The sequence below is a fragment of the Zea mays genome, chromosome 1 (assembly GCF_902167145.1).
Source record: "Zea mays cultivar B73 chromosome 1, Zm-B73-REFERENCE-NAM-5.0, whole genome shotgun sequence".
Classification (NCBI taxonomy): domain Eukaryota; kingdom Viridiplantae; phylum Streptophyta; class Magnoliopsida; order Poales; family Poaceae; genus Zea; species Zea mays.
In genome coordinates, this window is record NC_050096.1 from 199598871 (window position 1) to 199611927 (window position 13057).

The 13057-nt window shown below is 43.7% G+C and overlaps 1 long non-coding RNA gene across 4 annotated transcripts; it reads right to left on the reverse strand.

Moving 5' to 3' along the window:
- Nucleotides 1–357: 357 nt before the first annotated feature.
- Nucleotides 358–11343, reverse strand: LOC103643023 (uncharacterized). 4 transcript variants are annotated; one of them, XR_002266320.3, is made up of 10 exons: nt 10367–11343; nt 6890–7010; nt 4387–4792; nt 2564–2641; nt 2393–2472; nt 2220–2308; nt 2023–2122; nt 1296–1850; nt 949–1016; nt 358–809 (listed from the first exon to the last, which is right to left on the reverse strand). It is a non-coding gene; the product is annotated as an uncharacterized lncRNA (long non-coding RNA). The 4 variants fall into 4 exon arrangements; XR_002266321.3 differs by having other exon boundaries at nt 1296–2122; nt 4689–4792; XR_002266322.3 differs by lacking the exon at nt 1296–1850.
- Between the last annotated feature and the right edge of the window lie 1714 nt (nt 11344–13057).

A 13057-nucleotide genomic window follows, 5' to 3' on the forward strand; every position in this document is an offset into this window, starting at 1 on the left:
GAATAAGCACAGGCCAGGGAAGCGGATAAGGGCTTAGCCGCAGCAGCAGGCGGCGAGTGGTTGGAGGAGATTCAGATACACATGCAGTCATGCAGATGCTTGCGAGTTTCCTTGAGCTCCTCCATCACAGCATCGCTAGCTGTGGCCGCCGGGGGACGTACGGGGAGAGGACGTGCGTTGGGCCCCGCGACAGGCACTGCCTTTACCCGAGCGTATCGGTTGCTAGATCTCGCTTTGAATAAAACGAACGCCATCCGTCGCATCGCAACAACAGTGACGGGCATGCGATTAACAGCATGCATGCATGCCCCGACACCATGCGTTAGCCTATAGCCCTATATATTACTAGGTGAGTGCCCGTGCGTTGCGACGGTGTATAAATTATTCGATAAATATTAGTGCACAACAATTACATGGAAATGAACAACATATATATCAACCCAATATCTCACATATGAATGGACATGTCAGTCGGTAATACCAAGTGATTGTTCCCCAGAAGCCGTAAAAGGTGATATTAGGAAGAAAGGATATTGGGGAAGTAATCTTCTATTTCTTAATTGCCAAATGTTCGAATACAAGAGATAAATAGGCATTATACCTTCTAACAAACATAGATGGAAAATCTCCTAAAATTGAGACAGTGGTTTCTGACTGTAGTGACTTGGTCTCCATTGATGATTTGTTGCAACTCAATGTTCATCACCTTGAGACAGTGGTTTCTAGCTGCGGTGACTCAGTCTCCATCGATAATTTGTTGCAACTCAATGTTCAGCACCAGATTAAATTGACTTTCACTAACATCGTTCCTATAAATTAGACACAAATCAGCTTGGTGCTATAACAAAACAGAGAAAATAGAAGATAGGCAACCAATTTTCTCAACCAAACAATTACTTCAACACAAAAAGTTAACTAACGATGATTTGCATCTAAACAATAACAAACCTGGAGATGATGACTTGGTGAGGCTTTCTCTTCCAAGAACTGGTGTAGAATTCAATCAGACACATGTTCTGAAATTTAGTATCTGTTAGAAGGCATAATGTTCTAATTTGTTATAAAGAGAGCATTGTTCAATCAGACACACTATAAAGAGAGCATTGTTCAATTCAACATATGTATCATTAGCCTGAACATAACATCATGTTCTGAAGAAAAAGATTAGTGCGAAAATTTAGAGAAAGGAACATGTGTTCAACCAAATGGAATATACATACGGGAAACATCGCCCTTTCAAACGACTTTGTGGTGCAAGAGAAGGCAGATCATCAGCATGGATAACTGCTGCCTACCTATGGTGAAGGTGGACTCCAGGTGTATCATACAATTTCTATGTGCAAGGATATGTTAGTAGACTTCAAATTGAGACGGCCTCCTGCTTCTTGAGCTTCTGCTTGCCCCTCCACTTCTGCCACTTCTTGCTGAACATTGAGGCGGCAAGCCAGAAGCTCCCGGCGATCTCCTTGAGGTCCTTGGCGGCAGCTTCCTGGGCTACTGCGACTGCGAGGCCTCGAGATCTATGTGATCCTTCATGGCCATAACGTCCCGCGCCGCACTCACCTCCGTCTCCATCTCCCCAGAGGTTTATTACAAATTATGAAGCACTGGGAGCTTTATTAGAAATTATGAAGCAATTTAATGTGAATCAAAAGCAGCTCATTAATGTATGCAGCATCATCAAGCCACGAAACTGAAGGCATCTCCAAGAGTCTTCTTTAAACTCACTCTCTAAATCATCATTTGGAGAAAAAATCCCTCTCTATATATTTTCATCTTCCAACAGTTTTTCTATATCTTGTGCACACTCTAGAGTCAATATAGCTCTGCATCTTTGCCTAGCCAGAAATCTAAAATAGAGGATAGCAATATTTGGACATCTAGTTAAAGAAGCTGTTGGAGGACCAAAATCTCTATTTCTATCAATAAGGATATAGAAACTCTTGGAGTTACTCTTAAGCTCAATGATTTAAGTAGAATCTAAAAGGAGTAAAGTTTCCTCAGTATTACTGGGGCACTTACATGCATGGTGGTGGCCCTTCACCTTCCGGTTCAAGTTTTCTCCATTCATATGGCTTGGCCGCAGTATCAAGGGCCCATACATCTGCCGGGGGTCGTTTTCCTGAAACATTGATGCAGTCTTACTATCAACATCGATCAGCTGGAATGATCTGTATGTAGCAATAATCTAGACATGACAGACACGAGCAATTTCCTACCATCATTGCCACCAATTGTCAATAAGAATCGTTGACCAACCAAGGCCATCACATATCCATACCATGGACCAGGACCTTGAACCACCACTCTGTGCAAAAGAAATAGAATCCTCAGCAAACAGTCAAACTAAAAGTCCCAATTTAAACCACAGTAGAGTAGCAAGAGAATCCACCTATGCCATCGCGGTCGTTGTTGTTTAAGATCAAGAACATGAAGGTCCTCAGCGGATAAGCCAGCTGGACCAATTCCACCCTAAAAGAAACAAAATGCGAAGGGATTGGTGATATTCGCTATTGCATCAGCACCGACCTGACAACAAAATTGACACAGCTAAGCTAGGTACCTGAATGACCACCATGGTTCAACAGCAGTTGCTACATGTGCAGCTCTTGGTGAAGGAGGTTCGCCAAGAGGAGTAAGCCTGGCAACATTAATGTTGTGGTCAATAAGTGGTACATGATTTGACTGATTTATAGGGTAGTCGGTACAATAAAAAGTGTAACACTCTAATGTTAAGCACTTAAGCCTCCGAGAACTTGGAAGACATCTGACTTCAGTTTAGGTTTAGCTTTTGAAGCAGTACAATTCAAGCTAGTTTGTAACTGCCTCAAGACACCCTAGAGTGTTCAATGGAGAATGGACCTCCATAATGTCTGCCTACAGTGAAATTCCATAGAAACATTCCAATATGGAGCCGTTGAATATTTCTTTTACCACACAATCATAATGCAAAAGCAAAAGGATGGCAGAAAAAATAGGCATAAAACAGACCCATAATGTCATAATTGTTCTCTACAAGAATATCCCACAGCTGTAATAAGAATCCCACGTTGATAAGTAACTGGCTAACTACAATTAAAAAGTAAAAGAATATTATTGTTCATGGTTCATTAACTAAGCTTGGCAACTCAAACCATATAAAAGCACTATACTTGACCCCTAATAGCATATAGTTACAAAACGACAATGTGCCTTGGCATCTCACTAATAATTACTGTCCAAATCAGACAGTGGTTCAAATTCCCAGCCATTAGAAATACTTTCTACTGACCAACCTTTTTGCCACGAATGACATTATAAGAGAAATTAGCAGTCAAAGAGTAATCTCGAAGACCACACCAAATCAAACTGTGTCTTATATTTGGGCATGTTTGCTTCTGATTTAAGCGGGTGTTTGGGGCTTTGGGCTGCGGCTGATTGAATAGCCCAGCCGGTCAGCTGCATGCCTGCAGCCTATCCTGCTTAGTGCAGCCTCTTCTCTCTGGCTGTATCTGCTGCTGACTTGGTGCAGCTGCTACGATGTTGGTGGGATGGCTACTGCAGCTGGAACCAGCTCGACCGAACAGGATACACTGTTTCTAGCAATGCTAATAGTCATAACCAGCAGTCCAGCACAATGTGTCACCAGGTAGCAATGATAATAGTCATAACCAGCAGTCCAGCACAATGTGTCACCAGGTCGATGTCTAGTTTGCTCTACTAAGAATTATTAAGTAGTACATTCTGCCTAGGCCCAAGATTAACTTTTTTCATCATAACTTAATATTAAGTAGCATTGGAGCAAAACAGCTGAATTCAACATTCATAATTCTTGCTTGTAATGTGTAGATAGATCGGCACTCAGTTCAGAGATAAAACAGTTCAGTATGTCCACTCCATTATTTCAAGTAATCAAGGGAGGAAGATGTTTGTGAAATTAACTGTGAAAATGGATGAAAGCATGGAGCTGATTGGAATATTTCCAGGGTTACAAGTAAATTCTTACAGAAAATCTAATGCATCCTGATAGTTCAAATTGCACAATGAGGGTAAAAGAAAGAATATTGAAGATAATTTGATTTGATCCAAATAAAAAGTTTCAGTCTAGAGGGCATAATTTTTTCATGCTTCATGAGGCTAAACAATTTGAATTATGATACAATTTATGAATGGGTATTCAATTTGGTGCCAAGGCTTTGTCAAGCTTCAAGCATCTTATCCAACATTCAAAAAAATGAAACTAATTCATTTGATACCATAAGAAGATTAAAGTTCAGTCAACTGTATGTAGCTGGTTGTATTTGAGAGTGATGATGAAGTGCTTGTTTGATCGGAGATGGAATAACAGCAGATTTATAGGTAGGAAGATTGTAATGAGAAGCAGTGCAAGTCTGCAAGACGACGTACATGCAGTCTTGTTTGACTCTGTTGGCAGAAGGCGTCGAATTTGACAAGGACCACTGTGGCGTGCTTTCTGTTCCGGCGTGCTGAACTGAACATGTTTGAGATCATAGTGGGGGTATCTACTTATCATCAAAGTTTTAGCATGCATCACATGGTAATGGCTAATGATCTAGTATGTAATTGTAAACACCATGCAAACTACTTCAGCATGCTTTAGCCCATCCAAATGTTCTTTTCATAGAAGCATTCAGTCAAATTAAATGCATAAATGCATAAGAGAGATCACATAGTCACTACATACTCACCGTGGAAAAGGTAAACATGGGGCTTTCACTGCTGTGCCTCGTAATGCTGATCTATCGAAGTTCCTTTTGCAGCTTCAATTAGCAAAGTTCAACTGCTAGAAGAACTGAAATAGAGAAGAAAAATGTGATGAAGTGATGAGTCAAATACTGGCTTCCAATCTACTTCTTTGACAACTTTCTTATCTGAGAAAGTGTTACAATTAGAATAGTTTTGGTATTGGTGGACCAACAAATCATTGTTTAGAGAAAGGTGGAGAAATAGCTATAAGTAGGGATCAATACAATTAACTAAATTTCATGTACCTGACTGATAGAGGATGAGATGAATAACACGGCTAGAGATAGCTTAACCAATTAAACAGACTATATTTTAACTTCATGAATTTTTATTATTGGGCGGTTGGTGTTTTTTGTTGGCAACATATTGGGACGATTATCGCCACGGGAGAGATTTTCTGCATCAGTAGATCTGGCAGCACTAAAGAAACTTTTTAATTAAGTTTTAGTTCATACAAGTACTTTACATCCATTTAGTACTTCAAAGGTATATCTACCTGATCAGGACTGGAGTCGAGCTGAAGGGTTGGTCGAAAGCTGGGAGCCTAGAATCCCAAGTAGAATGGAACCAGATATCAGTTATGTCTACTTGATCATCGATGGTTCTCTATCAAGTTCACTTGCTCCAGACAGTAAAAGTTCACCTGTTCGGAAGAGGAATAGGGGTATAGAGCATATGGCCTTGTTACAAGCTGTTGTGTTGTGCACTTTTTTGTTGTCCTATGTCCAGACGCAATCTACAGAACAATTCCAGTTAAGGGTCGTTCTGTTATCATGGAATGGTGGCCTGAATTAATTTTTAGATGGATTTCTTCTCTAATTTATATAAGCTTTAACCTATTAAAACGGTTCCTGGGGCAATGCTGGACAAGCGAACAAACGAACAAGGCCAGTATTGGAATGCACCTAGAATCGTTCTAGCTCATCAAAACTTATATAAATTAGACAAGGAATTTTGCTAGTTCCAGGCCACAGATCCATGGGAACCGAACGCTGCCTAAAGGCTACTTCGATTCCATGTCATTACCCAAGCAGCTTACAAAACATAGTCGGGACCTGGTTCTGATGTGGAAGCAGACCTTGGTACATTCCAACCGCCTGACTTGGGAAAGGTTGGCAACGTAAGCTTCCAGACAAAGAAATACAGCAGAGGCGACAAGAGGATGGAGCTACAAAACAAGCAAACAAGTACCAGGGCTGGCCCTTTTCATTTCTTCAACCTATATCTAAAAAGGTTATCACTATTGCATAGGTAGTTCTCCTACGTATTCAAGGGAGAAAAAACTAATACTACTAAAAAGGGCTAGCAGATTGAATTCTACATAGAACATCCTACTTCTGTCAAGAGTCATAGACCAGATTATGGGTAGCAAGAATGGAAACATAAAAGTGATGTCAGCTTGACAGTATCTTTAACACTGTCGAAAGGAGTATCTTGCTGAATTGTGACAGGCATATATGATGCTTGCCACGACGAAGAAAAAGTATCTCTTATATGTTATGAAAAATGTATGCATCTAATAACAAATGAGACTGAATGTTTTATATGAATATATCACTTCAAAACACTTTGAAATAAATGCAATATCAATTCAAAACATACTCTTTCAAGATCCTGAGCACGAATAAATAAACTAACACGACTTAACATAGAGCTTGTTGATTAGAAAATCAACAAGAAAATGCAGGCAATTCACACCCACAGTCCACCTAGAAAATAAAAGGATACTTGCATTTATTAGCACCTATTATCAAGGATATAGAATTATCCTTGATTTTTGTCTGATGCAAGAGAAACTTGTATGAACAAGACCACAATAGCAAATGATGATTCATGCAGTGAATTGTCAATCTCTACCACAAATTAGGCATGAAAGGGGATTGCATCTACCAACACACTATCCCTTTTGTGTCAGTAACATTGCTATGACAAATCAGCTATATTTTTAAAGACCATGTCAGTTGTTTCTAGTTTTGATGCCATTGCTATAAACAAACATATAATAGTAGGCAGGTAGCAGTCACTACGTCACTTTAAAGTGATAGAAATAGAAATATCCAAAACAAAACATAATGTTAAACCATGCAAACACCAATCATTACACTGTTGTACTAATAATGGAGTAAATATCAATATGATTTACCTTTGGATGAGATTTCATCATCGTCCATTGGAAGAACTGGAAGACGGTATGGAGGAGCATTAGGCCTACCACTACCAGTCATATGGACAGGTGGTTTCGATGAAGAATTTGAAACCTTCTCCTACGTCAATGGGTAGCTGTCAGTGCAAATCTCTTATTTAAGGACTATTTTAATAGAATAACACATAAATCGTGACACTATCCAACCAGATATCTTTTATGTGTGGAAATTACTGTAACAATTGATATTCTAGGATGCATTGTAGCATTTATTTAAATGGAATACCATCAGAAAAATAATTGGAAAACAATTGATACTGAATATGCGAAACAGGCGACGTCGTGGCTGGCAGGCCACGGGAATGGGGTCTGGTAGCCAACCAGCGCGGGCACCAGGCACTGCAGCCGCTCCCGCTCCCGCTCCGACGCCGTGCAGTGCCGCTCACGGTACACCAGGTGGTCCTGTGGGAACCGCAGCGACCGCTCGACGTCCTCGCACGGCGTGTACTCAAATTACTTAGCAGGGCACGTCGAGTGCCTCCGTGGCGCGGCCAAGGAGGAGGTGGGGCTTGGGAGGTGGAGGTGGATTTCAGGATGGGGTAGAGGATGCAGTGGGCCAGTGGGTTAGGGTTCAGCAGCCGACCGATGAAGAGTGGGGGCATTTCGCGGCGGGGGTTTCGCGGCGAGCGTATGGACGGCGCGCGGGCGTTTCGCGGCGGGCGTGCGGGTCGCGGCGGGCTGTGCTGGCGGTTCCTGCGGGCGTAGTGAGGGGGATTCGGCGCGGGCGTTGCGGGCTGCTCGAGGCGGAGGCGGGGGCGTGCGGCGCGGCGCGGCGGCGATGAAAACGGAGGTCGGGCAGTTGCGTGGTTATCGGGAGCGGGGGCGGTCTACACACCGCTCTTAATGTAGTACAGATTGATCTATCATCAGTGCGTGTATCAACCTACTAGCCTACTAGCTAGTATGCTTCGTCGGTCTCTGCTAACGTTTTATCTGCATCGCCAGGGTTTCCGGATTGGAGGGTTTGCTCTCACTGTCGTCAGTACAGACAAGCTGGACATGAGGTGCCGTACTACACAAGGGTTCTTTGATTGATTGATCCATTGAAAATTTATTTTTCTTTAATATACTCGCTACGGTACCACCAAATAATATTTGTTTTAGGGTTTGATTTTTTTTGTCTATATTGAATTGTATGTGTATATATATATACCGAATATTATATGAAGCCATTAAAAAATCAAAACGAATTTTATTTTAGGGCAGAGGGGTAGTGTATATATATGACTTCTACTCTGTTCGAGAGTAGCTTCTGCGCGCGCAACGGCTTAATAAGTTGTGCGAAGCTGTTTTTGCCAAATTAATTGATTTATTCAGATAGAGCTTCTTGAACCCCGCACTTGAGGATGGATACCATACCAAATGCGGATGATAATATAGTGATTAGCGGCGCCCGCTCCTAGAGAAGCATGATCATCTACCTTTCTCTCTCGTCTCTCCTGTTTATCCTCGTTCCAAGAATAACATCCCTTTAATGCTGCTAAGATATATTCTAAGGAGTCCGATAGTAGAAATTGCCACTCCTGAGGCCCTATGCTCTAGAGAACCTACCTCAGCTCTAACTAAGAAAGGAGTCCATCGTACCGAGGGATTTGATATTAGAGCCTTCGAAACCACTGAGCGACCATCATGATAAGTCTGAACAAGCAAGTCTTAAGGGCATGTACAACCTAGAGACTCCTGATCTCAACCCCACCCCCTCTCTCTAGACTTTAAGACACCCCTTAGGTTACGACACAACCCCATGTTTATCGAGCTCTCCAGGTCATCCTAGGCTCTTCGGACTTCTAAGCCCCCCTGTCTCAGAGCTCCTCTTGTTCCAATATCAATATGGCAGAATCCCTGGACCTTTATGTGGGAAGCAAAGCTTCCTGCTAGGCTAGGTGTGGGAGCCATCACAAACTAGTGAATATGTATGATGTTGCCCCTGAGGCAGAGTGGTCGCAGAGGGTACGACATTAGGACCATGTTTGTCTATAATCTAGACGATCATATGGTACTGATGGTTTGAATACGACTCTCGTCTATCTCATCAAATATGATGGACGATATTGTGGTTAAGGATGTGCACTATTAATGTGGTATAGGCAGGAAGCGTAGTCGAGAGCACTATTTGATACGTGCCATCGCTCTTATAGCCACACTTAAATACCATCAAGCATTACAAAGTACAAACTGGTACACCGGTTACCAACTATGTTGTATCCAACGACGTGGACTCCATCGCTTGTGACTATAACAAATATATCTGCCACTAAAGCAGGATATACTCAACATTGTGGAATGATCGAGACATGCCACAGTGTACGACTCCACGACTATGGTAAGATAAGAGTTGTTACCCCTTTGCTAGATGGGACCTACCGTCCAACAGACATGCAAGTCTCCCTCCTTTCTTGAGCTATAAAAGGGTCTCTCTCGCTCCGACCTAGTAGATCGATTCATTTAGGTTCGATTCAAAGAGAAGAACTAAAGAACTAGGACTCGGACAAAGATACTAAATGGTATACATAGGGATGAACTAGAGGTCATTAGCATAGAACTCTCACAAGAATGAAACAGAAGGGGGGAGCTAGTAGATCATGCCGCTGCTTACTTGATACCAGAGCCTATAATTTTATTTATCTTTATGTTTATCAATCCACCCAACCCAAGTAGAACGTACGTCCAAAACCTCTATAAGAGCTAGTTTGAGAACCACATTTTTTCAAGAGATTTTCATTTGTCAAGAAAAAATAGTTCATTTTCACTTAGAAAAATATGAATCAGTTGAAAAAAATGGAGTTTTCAAATTAGCCCTAATTGTCCGTGTGGATAAACAGACGACATCTAGAATAAACGTGCCTCAAGGCTCAAGTCTACACTCCTAACTCTATCTTGCAGAGACTGTTGGGCATACCTGCACAATCTTGCAGAGCAGCCCACAATGTTAAAAGCAGGCTTATTGCGGCTTAACCCGTATAACCCAACGGCGGCGCTTCGACTGTTCAGGGCCTGTTTGGAATCAAAGTCTTTCAAAACCATGGTTTCCAAATATTGTGGTTTATAATTGTCGTGACATAAATACTATAGTTTTTAAATACCATGTTTTTTTTCACAGTTTTCATGGAAACCGATGCTTGTTTGGTTCCAAAGTTTAGAAACGCAGTATTAACTGCATGGGGAGTGGACAACGGGTGATCGGGCCATCGTGGCAGAGGCTGGTGATGGAAGAAAACCAAGGAAAACTGAGGTCTAGACTTCAGTATCCAAAACTCCAAAAATACTATAGTTTTAGATAAACCATGGTATTCAAAACAGGGTTTTGATAGCACCAACCAAACACCTTTTGGCTTCTAAAACCATAGTATTGTACAATACCATAGTATTGCTTTAAAAATGTAAAAATACTATGTAACCAAACAGGCCCTCACTTACTCGCATCGGTCTTGCAGTCTTTCTCTCTGCTGTGCCCTCAGCCGCAGTATCCTTTTCGCGGCGACCGGCATCCTCTCGTCCACGGCACACCTTGACTCGATGCGCGGCACGAGCAACACCAACACCGACGACGGAAGCAACAACACCGCCCACCTCTGTCTGTTCTTAAGCTTTACACGGAACTGCGGGCCGCCGCAGTCAGTTTATTAGTTTCCGGGATTCTTAAAAAACCGCATCTTTGTCCGCCACCGCGCTCTCGTGATGTGGCTGGCCGTCGTCAGCTCGCATGCGAGCGCGACAGCGCGCGGGACGCGGACTCGTCTTCCGCCCCCGCGGTCGTCGGCGGCGCCTGCTTGGGCTGGGCTCCCCCGAACTCGTGCAAAGTGAGACACACTTCTCCCAGAATACTAGTACACGCTGAGTGACAGAGGGGGGGTGACAGGCGCACACGGACACGGACACGGTGGCGGTCGTGGTCGACGAGAGCTAGGCAGCTAGCTAGCGCCGCGCGCACGTAATTAACGAGCTGCTGCGCGCGCGGTCTACACGTAGACGGCGTGGCGTGCTGCTCCCGTGCACCCAGCTGCGCCACACTTTCCCAGCACAGGCGTCGTCGTCCGGCCCGCGCCCGACGACGACCCGCAATCTTGCCGCGCGATCCGCTGCAAGAAAAAGAAAGAAAGAAAGAAAGAACCATCCAGCTTATAGCTACCGCTGCGGGCGGCAGCAGGACGGCTGTTCGGGGTTGAATTCCGGCCGCCGGGTGGGGCCGGGGGGGAAGGCTGTTCCGAGTTGAATTCCGGCGACGGCGACGGCGATGGCCTGTTTCGAAGGAGAGACGGGGGCCGGAAGCAAGCGACGCGGACCGGGCACGGGGGAGCAGAGCAGCCCTAGCTTGCGCTGTGGCGTGAGCGTGATGGGGCGATGGGGGGCGCACGGCACTGTCACTGACCTGACGCGACCAGGCGCGCACGATGGCGACGGATGGAGGACGGACCTGTATCTTTCTATCTATATGCTACTAGCTATCTGCAGGTGCGGGCACTGCGTGCAGATCGCTCTCTCCTGCCGCGCCCAGCGCCCTGGACTCTGGAGGCTGTGGAGCCAAGCCACAGGCAGCCCGGACCCCGGACCGGACGTACTACGCCGTCGTCTGTAGCGGTGTAGCCCTTGAACGCATCCGCCCGTCGGTCCATCCCGGCCGGGTACAGTGCACCGGTTGCTGTCGGCCGCCAGATGCGTGGCTGACGAATGCGATCCGATTCCGACGCTGCTGCAGCAGCTTCGTTCCCCAGCGGACTCGATCGGCCGCCTGTGCTCTGTGCACATGCAGGCAATGGGCCAGCAGCCAGCAGCTAGCAACAGTCACATCACATCGAACAATAAGACTGACCGCAGCGGTCGACCCTACCCCTTCCCCTCCCCTTGCATGTCGGCTGTAGGGGGCACCCTATGGCCGCAGCGGTGCCCCCTACAGCGTCCCCTACGTGTCGGTCCCCTTCTCTCTCCCCCCAGATTTAGCGTGTCACTGTTCATCACCCTAAACACTGTGCTGTGGGTCCACGAGTAATTGTTAGTAGATAAAAAAATTGATAGTTGGTATAGAAAATGATATTTTATAGTGGTAGTGGGGTATAGGGGGAGTATTTAGGGAGAACCGTTGCGGGAGATGAAAAAATAGGGGGAAAAATAGGGGGAAAAAGTGATATAGGGGGAAAAATTTAGGGGTAACGGTTGCGGATAGCCTAACAACAGCAATAATCGGACGAAGGTGTTCCAGTGTTCTAGCTAGCCGACTCGTATTATCGTTAGGGATAAAAACGGGACGGGTACCCGGAACGGGTATCGGATACGGGTACCAAAACGGGACGTAATTTCGAATACGGATACGGATATTTTATTTGTCTGGACGGATACGGGTATTACCTAGATATTGAACCTCGGATACGGGTAGGATACGGAATCACTAATACCCGGTCAGTACCCGAAAATCCCAGGTCTGATACGGGTACCCGGAATTCGGGTACCCGTTTTTTCTTTTTCTGCATAATATTTTATAAAATCATAACTTTTACATATGAAATCGGATGAAGATAAAGTTTATATGAAAATTGTAGAGCTTGAAGAGATCTATGACTTTGTAATACATCAATTTTTTGTTTAAACAATATTTTAATGATTTAATTGTATTTTGATAATTTTCTATGACAAGAAATTAATAATACATAAATAGCCTCAAAAAATCGTGAAATTTTACGGAGATACAACATATGTCCATATGTAACCATAAAAATGTTTGGATCATATGATCTATAAGATGCCCACGTTTCTTTCCTTTCACTTTCACTTGTTTGTATGAGTTACATGTGAAATTAGTGTAAGTATCCAAGTTTCAACATAATCAGTACTTCACTTTATCATTTTCATACGAGGACTTGAGTTATCTTCATATAAAATTGAAAGTCACCTAGAGGGGGGTGAATAGGCGAAACCTGAAAATTAAAACTTTATCACCCAACTAGATCCCTTGATTAGTGGTTAGAACAAGATATACAATTATCGGAGTATATAAAAAAACTAAGTCCTTGCTTGAAAAGAGTATTGCTTGCAAATAATGCGGAATTGATAAATCAATACAACTAATAAGTCTATGAGAATAAAGCAAGATGGCTTAGATAAGAAGAGCAATAG